Genomic DNA, 9,584 nt, shown 5'->3' with positions numbered 1-9,584 from the left:
CTATCAAACCAATGCGCTAGCTACTGTCCATCCCAACTATGCCACTATCAAACCAATGCGCTAGCTACTGTCCATCCCAACTATGCTACTGTCAAACCAATGCGCTAGCTACTGTCCATCCCAACTATGCTACTGTCAAACTAATGCGCTAGCTACTGTCCATTGCAACTATGCTACTATCAAACCAATGCGCTAGCTACAGTCCATCCCAACTATGCTACTATCAAACCAATGCGCTAGCTACTGTCCATTCCAACTATGCTACTATCAAACCAATGTGCTAGCTACTGTCCATCCCAACTATGCTGCTATCAAACCAATGTGCTAGCTACTGTCCATCCATCAAACCAATGTGCTAGCTACTGTCCATCCCAACTATGCTACTATCAAACCAATGCGCTAGCTACTGTCCATCCCAACTATGCTACTATCAAACCAATGCGCTAGCTACTGTCCATCCCAACTATGCTACTATCAAACCAATGCGCTAGCTACTGTCCATCCCAACTATGCTACTATCAAACCAATGCGCTAGCTACTCTCCATCCCAACTATGCTAATATCAAACCAATGCGCTAGCTACTGTCCATCCCAACTATGCTACTATCAAACCAATGCGCTAGCTACTGTCCATCCCAACTATGCTACTATCAAACCAATGCGCTAGCTACTGTCCATCCCATCTATGCTACTATCAAACCAATGCGCTAGCTACTGTCCATCCCAACTATGCTGCTATCAAACCAATGTGCTAGCTACTGTCCATCCCAACTATGCTACTATCAAACCAATGCGCTAGCTACTGTCCATCCCAACTATGCTGCTATCAAACCAATGTGCTAGCTACTGTCCATCCCAACTATGCTGCTATCAAACCAATGCGCTAGCTACTGTCCATCCCAACTAGGCTACTATCAAACCAATGCGCTAGCTACTGTCCATCCCAACTATGCTACTATCAAACCAATGCACTAGCTACTGTCCATCCCAACTATGCCACTATCAAACCAATGCGCTAGCTACTGTCCATCCCAACTATGCCACTATCAAACCAATGCGCTAGCTACTGTCCATCCCAACTATGCTACTATCAAACCAATGCGCTAGCTACTGTCCATCCCAACTATGCTACTATCAAACCAATGCGCTAGCTACTGTCCATCCATCAAACCAATGTGCTAGCTACTGTCCATCCCAACTATGCTGCTATCAAACCAATGTGCTAGCTACTGTCCATCCCAACTATGCCACTATCAAACCAATGCGCTAGCTACTGTCTATCCCAACTATACCACTGTCAAACCAATGCGCTATCTACTGTCCATCCCAACTATGCTACTATCAAACCAATGTGCTAGCTACTGTCCATCCCAACTATGCTGCTATCAAACCAATGTGCTAGCTACTGTCCATCCCAACTATGCCACTATCAAACCAATGCGCTAGCTACTCTCTTTCCCAACTATGCCACTGTCAAACCAATGCGCTAGATACTGTCCATCCCAACTATGCTACTGTCAAACCAATGCGCTAGATACTGTCCATCCCAACTATGCTACTGTCAAACCAATGCGCTAGCTACTGTCCATACCAACTATGCTACTATCAAACCAATGCGCTAGCTATAGTCCATCCCAACTATGCTACTATCAAACCAATGCGCTAGCTACTGTCCATCCCAACTATGCTACTATCAAACCAATGCGCTAGCTACTGTCCATCCCAACTATGCTTCTATCAAACCAATGTGCTAGCTACTGTCCATCCCAACTATGCTACTATCAAACCAATGTGCTAGCTACTGTCCATCCCAACTATGCTGCTATCAAACCAATGTGCTATCTACTGTCCATCCCAACTATGCTGCTATCAAACCAATGTGCTAGCTACTTACCATCCCAACTATGCTATCAAACCAATGCGCTAGCTACTGTCCATCCCAACTATGCCACTATCAAACCAATGGGCTAGCTACTGTCTATCCCAACTATGCCACTATCAAACCAATGCGCTAGCTACTGTCCATCCCAACTATGCTACTGTCAAACCAATGCGCTAGCTACTGTCCATCCCAACTATGCTACTGTCAAACCAATGCGCTAGCTACTGTCCATTGCAACTATGCTACTATCAAACCAATGCGCTAGCTACAGTCCATCCCAACTATGCTACTATCAAACCAATGCGCTAGCTACTGTCCATTCCAACTATGCTACTATCAAACCAATGCGCTAGCTACAGTCCATCCCAACTATGCTACTATCAAACCAATGCGCTAGCTACTGTCCATCCCAACTATGCTACTGTCAAACCAATGCGCTAGCTACTGTCCATCCCAACTATGCTACTATCAAACCAATGCGCTAGCTACTGTCCATCCCAACTATGCTACTATCAAACCAATGCGCTAGCTACTGTCCATCCCAACTATGCTACTATCAAACCAATGCGCTAGCTACTGTCCATCCCAACTATGCTACTATCAAACCAATGCGCTAGCTACTGTCCATCCCAACTATGCTGCTATCAAACCAATGTGCTAGCTACTGTCCATCCCAACTATGCTACTATCAAACCAATGCGCTAGCTACTGTCCATCCCAACTATGCTACTATCAAACCAATGCACTAGCTACTGTCCATCCCAACTATGCCGCTATCAAACCAATGCGCTAGCTACTGTCCATCCCAACTATGCCACTATCAAACCAATGCGCTAGCTACTGTCCATGCCAACTATGCTACTATCAAACCAATGCGCTAGCTACTGTCCATCCCAACTATGCTACAATCAAACCAATGCGCTAGCTACTGTCCATCCCAACTATGCTACTATCAAACCAATGTGCTAGCTACTGTCCATCCCAACTATGCTGCTATCAAACCAATGTGCTAGCTACTGTCCATCCCAACTATGCTGCTATCAAACCAATGCGCTAGCTACTGTCCATCCCAACTAGGCTACTATCAAACCAATGCGCTAGCTACTGTCCATCCCAACTATGCTACTATCAAACCAATGCACTAGCTACTGTCCATCCCAACTATGCCACTATCAAACCAATGCGCTAGCTACTGTCCATCCCAACTATGCCACTATCAAACCAATGCGCTAGCTACTGTCCATCCCAACTATGCTACTATCAAACCAATGCGCTAGCTACTGTCCATCCCAACTATGCTACTATCAAACCAATGCGCTAGCTACTGTCCATCCCAACTATGCTACTATCAAACCAATGCGCTAGCTACTGTCCATCCCAACTATGCTACTATCAAACCAATGCGCTAGCTACTGTCCATCCATCAAACCAATGTGCTAGCTACTGTCCATCCCAACTATGCTGCTATCAAACCAATGTGCTAGCTACTGTCCATCCCAACTATGCCACTATCAAACCAATGCGCTAGCTACTGTCTATCCCAACTATGCCACTGTCAAACCAATGCGCTATCTACTGTCCATCCCAACTATGCTACTATCAAACCAATGTGCTAGCTACTGTCCATCCCAACTATGCTGCTATCAAACCAATGTGCTAGCTACTGTCCATCCCAACTATGCCACTATCAAACCAATGCGCTAGCTACTGTCTATCCCAACTATGCCACTGTCAAACCAATGCGCTATCTACTGTCCATCCCAACTATGCTACTATCAAACCAATGTGCTAGCTACTGTCCATCCCAACTATGCTGCTATCAAACCAATGTGCTAGCTACTGTCCATCCCAACTATGCCACTATCAAACCAATGCGCTAGCTACTCTCTTTCCCAACTATGCCACTGTCAAACCAATGCGCTAGATACTGTCCATCCCAACTATGCTACTGTCAAACCAATGCGCTAGATACTGTCCATCCCAACTATGCTACTGTCAAACCAATGCGCTAGCTACTGTCCATACCAACTATGCTACTATCAAACCAATGCGCTAGCTATAGTCCATCCATCAAACCAATGTGCTAGCTACTGTCCATCCCAACTATGCTGCTATCAAACCAATGTGCTAGCTACTTACCATCCCAACTATGCTATCAAACCAATGCGCTAGCTACTGTCCATCCCAACTATGCCACTATCAAACCAATGGGCTAGCTACTGTCTATCCCAACTATGCCACTATCAAACCAATGCGCTAGCTACTGTCCATCCCCACTATGCTACTGTCAAACCAATGCGCTAGCTACTGTCCATCCCAACTATGCTACTGTAAACCCATGCGCTAGCTACTGTCCATTGCAACTATGCTACTATCAAACCAATGCGCTAGCTACAGTCCATCCCAACTATGCTACTATCAAACCAATGCGCTAGCTACTGTCCATTCCAACTATGCTACTATCAAACCAATGCGCTAGCTACAGTCCATCCCAACTATGCTACTATCAAACCAATGCGCTAGCTACTGTCCATCCCAACTATGCTACTGTCAAACCAATGCGCTAGCTACTGTCCATCCCAACTATGCTACTATCAAACCAATGCGCTAGCTACTGTCCATCCCAACTATGCTACTATCAAACCAATGCGCTAGCTACTGTCCATCCCAACTATGCTACTATCAAACCAATGCGCTAGCTACTGTCCATCCCAACTATGCTACTATCAAACCAATGCGCTAGCTACTGTCCATCCCAACTATGCTGCTATCAAACCAATGTGCTAGCTACTGTCCATCCCAACTATGCTACTATCAAACCAATGCGCTAGCTACTGTCCATCCCAACTATGCTACTATCAAACCAATGCACTAGCTACTGTCCATCCCAACTATGCCGCTATCAAACCAATGCGCTAGCTACTGTCCATCCCAACTATGCCACTATCAAACCAATGCGCTAGCTACTGTCCATGCCAACTATGCTACTATCAAACCAATGCGCTAGCTACTGTCCATCCCAACTATGCTACTATCAAACCAATGCGCTAGCTACTGTCCATCCCAACTATGCTACTATCAAACCAATGTGCTAGCTACTGTCCATCCCAACTATGCTGCTATCAAACCAATGTGCTAGCTACTGTCCATCCCAACTATGCTGCTATCAAACCAATGCGCTAGCTACTGTCCATCCCAACTAGGCTACTATCAAACCAATGCGCTAGCTACTGTCCATCCCAACTATGCTACTATCAAACCAATGCACTAGCTACTGTCCATCCCAACTATGCCACTATCAAACCAATGCGCTAGCTACTGTCCATCCCAACTATGCCACTATCAAACCAATGCGCTAGCTACTGTCCATCCCAACTATGCTACTATCAAACCAATGCGCTAGCTACTGTCCATCCCAACTATGCTACGATCAAACCAATGCGCTAGCTACTGTCCATCCCAACTATGCTACTATCAAACCAATGCGCTAGCTACTGTCCATCCATCAAACCAATGTGCTAGCTACTGTCCATCCCAACTATGCTGCTATCAAACCAATGTGCTAGCTACTGTCCATCCCAACTATGCCACTATCAAACCAATGCGCTAGCTACTGTCTATCCCAACTATGCCACTGTCAAACCAATGCGCTAGCTACTGTCCATCCCAACTATGCTACTTTCAAACCAATGCGCTAGCTAATGTCCATCCCAACTATGCTACTGTCAAACCAATGCGCTAGCTACTGTCCATTCCAACTATGCTACTATCAAACCAATGCGCTAGCTACTGTCCATCCCAATTATGCTGCTATCAAACCAATGTGCTAGCTACTGTCCATCCCAACTATGCCACTATCAAACCAATGCACTAGCTACTGTCTAACCCAACTATGCCACTGTCAAACCAATGCGCTAGCTACTGTCCATCCCAACTATGCTACTGTCAAACCAATGCGCTAGCTACTGTCCATCCCAACTATGCTACTATCAAACCAATGCGCTAGCTACTGTCCATCCCAACTATGCTACTATCAAACCAATGCGCTAGCTACTGTCCATCCCAACTATGCTACTATCAAACCAATGCGCTAGCTACTGTCCATCCCAACTATGCTACTATCAAACCAATGCGCTAGCTACTGTCCATCCCAACTATGCTGCTATCAAACCAATGTGCTAGCTACTGTCCATCCCAACTATGCTACTATCAAACCAATGCGCTAGCTACTGTCCATCCCAACTATACTACTATCAAACCAATGCACTAGCTACTGTCCATCCCAACTATGCCACTATCAAACCAATGCGCTAGCTACTGTCCATCCCAACTATGCCACTATCAAACCAATGCGCTAGCTACAGTCCATCCCAACTATGCTACTATCAAACCAATGCGCTAGCTACTGTCCATCCCAACTATGCTACTATCAAACCAATGCGCTAGCTACTGTCCATCCCAACTATGCTACTATCAAACCAATGCGCTAGCTACTGTCCATCCCAACTATGCTACTATCAAACCAATGTGCTAGCTACTGTCCATCCCAACTATGCTGCTATCAAACCAATGTGCTAGCTACTGTCCATCCCAACTATACTGCTATCAAACCAATGCGCTAGCTACTGTCCATCCCAACTAGGCTACTATCAAACCAATGCGCTAGCTACTGTCCATCCCAACTATGCTACTATCAAACCAATGCACTAGCTACTGTCCATCCCAACTATGCCACTATCAAACCAATGCGCTAGCTACTGTCCATCCCAACTATGCCACTATCAAACCAATGCGCTAGCTACTGTCCATCCCAACTATGCTACTATCAAACCAATGCGCTAGCTACTGTCCATCCATCAAACCAATGTGCTAGCTACTGTCCATCCCAACTATGCTGCTATCAAACCAATGTGCTAGCTACTGTTCATCCCAACTATGCCACTATCAAACCAATGCACTAGCTAATGTCCATCCCAACTATGCTACTGTCAAACCAATGCGCTAGCTACTGTCCATTCCAACTATGCTACTATCAAACCAATGCGCTAGCTACTGTCCATCCCAATTATGCTGCTATCAAACCAATGTGCTAGCTACTGTCCATCCCAACTATGCCACTATCAAACCAATGCACTAGCTACTGTCTAACCCAACTATGCCACTGTCAAACCAATGCGCTAGCTACTGTCCATCCCAACTATGCTACTGTCAAACCAATGCGCTAGCTACTGTCCATCCCAACTATGCTACTATCAAACCAATGCGCTAGCTACTGTCCATCCCAACTATGCTACTATCAAACCAATGCGCTAGCTACTGTCCATCCCAACTATGCTACTATCAAACCAATGCGCTAGCTACTGTCCATCCCAACTATGCTACTATCAAACCAATGCGCTAGCTACTGTCCATCCCAACTATGCTGCTATCAAACCAATGTGCTAGCTACTGTCCATCCCAACTATGCTACTATCAAACCAATGCGCTAGCTACTGTCCATCCCAACTATACTACTATCAAACCAATGCACTAGCTACTGTCCATCCCAACTATGCCACTATCAAACCAATGCGCTAGCTACTGTCCATCCCAAGTATGCCACTATCAAACCAATGCGCTAGCTACAGTCCATCCCAACTATGCTACTATCAAACCAATGCGCTAGCTACTGTCCATCCCAACTATGCTACTATCAAACCAATGCGCTAGCTACTGTCCATCCCAACTATGCTACTATCAAACCAATGCGCTAGCTACTGTCCATCCCAACTATGCTACTATCAAACCAATGTGCTAGCTACTGTCCATCCCAACTATGCTGCTATCAAACCAATGTGCTAGCTACTGTCCATCCCAACTATACTGCTATCAAACCAATGCGCTAGCTACTGTCCATCCCAACTAGGCTACTATCAAACCAATGCGCTAGCTACTGTCCATCCCAACTATGCTACTATCAAACCAATGCACTAGCTACTGTCCATCCCAACTATGCCACTATCAAACCAATGCGCTAGCTACTGTCCATCCCAACTATGCCACTATCAAACCAATGCGCTAGCTACTGTCCATCCCAACTATGCTACTATCAAACCAATGCGCTAGCTACTGTCCATCCATCAAACCAATGTGCTAGCTACTGTCCATCCCAACTATGCTGCTATCAAACCAATGTGCTAGCTACTGTTCATCCCAACTATGCCACTATCAAACCAATGCACTAGCTACTGTCCATCCCAACTATGCTGCTATCAAACCAATGTGCTAGCTACTGTCCATCCCAACTATGCTACTATCAAACCAATGCGCTAGCTACTGTCCATCCCAACTATGCTACTATCAAACCAATGCACTAGCTACTGTCCATCCCAACTATGCCACTATCAAACCAATGCGCTAGCTACTGTCCATCCCAACTATGCCACTATCAAACCAATGCGCTAGCTACAGTCCATCCCAACTATGCTACTATCAAACCAATGCGCTAGCTACTGTCCATCCCAACTATGCTACTATCAAACCAATGCGCTAGCTACTGTCCATCCCAACTATGCTACTATCAAACCAATGTGCTAGCTACTGTCCATCCCAACTATGCTACTTTTAAACCAATGCGCTAGCTACTGTCCATCCCAACTATGCTACTGTCAAAACAATGCGCTAGCTACTGTCCATCCCAACTATGCTACTATCAAACCAATGTGCTAGCTACTGTCCATCCCAACTATGCTGCTATCAAACCAATGTGCTATCTACTGTCCATCCCAACTATGCTGCTATCAAACCAATGTGCTAGCTACTTACCATCCCAACTATGCTATCAAACCAATGCGCTAGCTACTGTCCATCCCAACTATGCCACTATCAAACCAATGGGCTAGCTACTGTCTATCCCAACTATGCCACTATCAAACCAATGCGCTAGCTACTGTCCATCCCAACTATGCTACTGTCAAACCAATGCGCTAGCTACTGTCCATCCCAACTATGCTACTGTCAAACTAATGCGCTAGCTACTGTCCATTGCAACTATGCTACTATCAAACCAATGCGCTAGCTACAGTCCATCCCAACTATGCTACTATCAAACCAATGCGCTAGCTACTGTCCATTCCAACTATGCTACTATCAAACCAATGCGCTAGCTACAGTCCATCCCAACTATGCTACTATCAAACCAATGCGCTAGCTACTGTCCATCCCAACTATGCTACTGTCAAACCAATGCGCTAGCTACTGTCCATCCCAACTATGCTACTATCAAACCAATGCGCTAGCTACTGTCCATCCCAACTATGCTACTATCAAACCAATGCGCTAGCTACTGTCCATCCCAACTATGCTACTGTCAAACCAATGCGCTAGCTACTGTCCATCCCAACTATGCTACTGTCAAACTAATGCGCTAGCTACTGTCCATTGCAACTATGCTACTATCAAACCAATGCGCTAGCTACAGTCCATCCCAACTATGCTACTATCAAACCAATGCGCTAGCTACTGTCCATTCCAACTATGCTACTATCAAACCAATGCGCTAGCTACAGTCCATCCCAACTATGCTACTATCAAACCAATGCGCTAGCTACTGTCCATCCCAACTATGCTACTGTCAAACCAATGCGCTAGCTACTGTCCATCCCAACTATGCTACTATCAAACCAATGCGCTAGCTACTGTCCATCCCAACTATGCTACTATC

The sequence above is a fragment of the Borostomias antarcticus genome (genome assembly GCF_949987555.1).
Source record: "Borostomias antarcticus genome assembly, contig: scaffold_43, whole genome shotgun sequence".
NCBI lineage: Eukaryota > Metazoa > Chordata > Actinopteri > Stomiiformes > Stomiidae > Borostomias > Borostomias antarcticus.
This window is presented reverse-complemented; position numbering follows the sequence as displayed.